Source organism: Cynocephalus volans, chromosome 8, assembly GCF_027409185.1.
Source record: "Cynocephalus volans isolate mCynVol1 chromosome 8, mCynVol1.pri, whole genome shotgun sequence".
Taxonomy (NCBI): Eukaryota; Metazoa; Chordata; class Mammalia; order Dermoptera; family Cynocephalidae; genus Cynocephalus; species Cynocephalus volans.
Genome location: NC_084467.1, coordinates 22,637,124 through 22,638,379, shown reverse-complemented (window position 1 = coordinate 22,638,379; position 1,256 = coordinate 22,637,124). Strand labels below are relative to the sequence as shown.

The window sequence follows — 1,256 nt, the reverse complement described above, 5'->3', positions numbered from 1 at the left end:
GTGAGTGTGGGGCTGGGGTGCCCTGAGGAAAAGGGGACCCATCTATCAGGGTAGCTGGGGTGCCCCACCCCCACCCTGGGACAAGAAGTGATGTAGAGACCCCCTCTAGAGGGTCCCAGGGCTAACTGGGAGCCAGACCTCCCTTTGAGGTAGATCATTGGGGAGGGAACCGACGAGCAGCTCCCGCCGCAGCTGTGTTAGGCGGTCACTTCCTCAGTGGCATTGCTGATAGCTGGGATGGCCTGGGGCCGGGTACCCTCCTTAGGGGGAAGCTGGCTGGGGTCCTCCAGGAACGGAGACACATTGCGGAACTGCTGGGCAATGTAGCAAGTGAGGAGGATGCCAACACCCTCCGTGAGGGTTAACAGGATGCACCCCATCATCGCCGAGCCCACCATGGCCAACGGGCCACTGCGGCCCCGGTCAGTGCTCCACTGGTGATGGAGTTCCAGGGATCTTCCCTGCCCCGCAGCCGCAGCAGGCTGCAGTTGATGGTGAAGAACAGGTGCCCCCACCCTGTGAAGCTACCTCCAATCTGGGGGACTTGGATCCTCACAGCCTGGACACTATCTCTCAACTGGTGCCAAATTCCAACAGGGGCATTGTGGAAGCCCTTGATGGCCTGGAAGAGTCTGCCACCGATGACACCTGTAGTGAAGGCTCCACTGCCATCATCCACCATTCGCCACGGGCAAGGCTCCTGAGCATACTCCTCCATGATACCAGCATTTGGCCAGTCTTCCAAGTTTTAATGGTCTCGTGCTGGGCAGGGCCTTTGAGGATCAGACCAAGAGTCACAGGGTCTGTGCTCAGCACCATCCTCAGGTTGAGAGGCAGAGCCAAGACGACAGCCCTGGGTTCCTCACCTGCATAGTGCAGCCTCAACCGCAAGGCCCAGGAGCTCCTCATGTTCAGCCCTGAACGAGCTTCTACAGGAGATGCAAGGAGGAGCCTGTAGGCCTCTGAGGGTCTCACCGGAAGAAAACAAATGAGGAATTTAAAGCCCTCATTGAATATGCAATACAAATTGAATGCATGCACACCACAAGGCTGTAAAATAAACCAGCGAAGGGGCTCAGTCACACACGGCTTCACAGAAGAGATGTGTCTATACCAGGGTTAAAGAGAAGAGCCCAGATAAGGCAGAGGAGATGGAGCTTCACTATTGACACTGTCTCCTGGCTGTGTGTCCTTGGCAAGTCCTTTCCCTTCCCCAAGCCTCCACTTTCCCATCTAAGGTCTCTTCAGATGCTAAA

General features: G+C 56.6%; 1 pseudogene; it reads right to left on the bottom strand.

Annotated features, from left to right (window-relative positions):
* Positions 1-213: 213 nt before the first annotated feature.
* Positions 214-718, bottom strand: LOC134385264 (mitochondrial import inner membrane translocase subunit Tim17-B-like; annotated as a pseudogene).
* Positions 719-1,256: the final 538 nt, after the last annotated feature.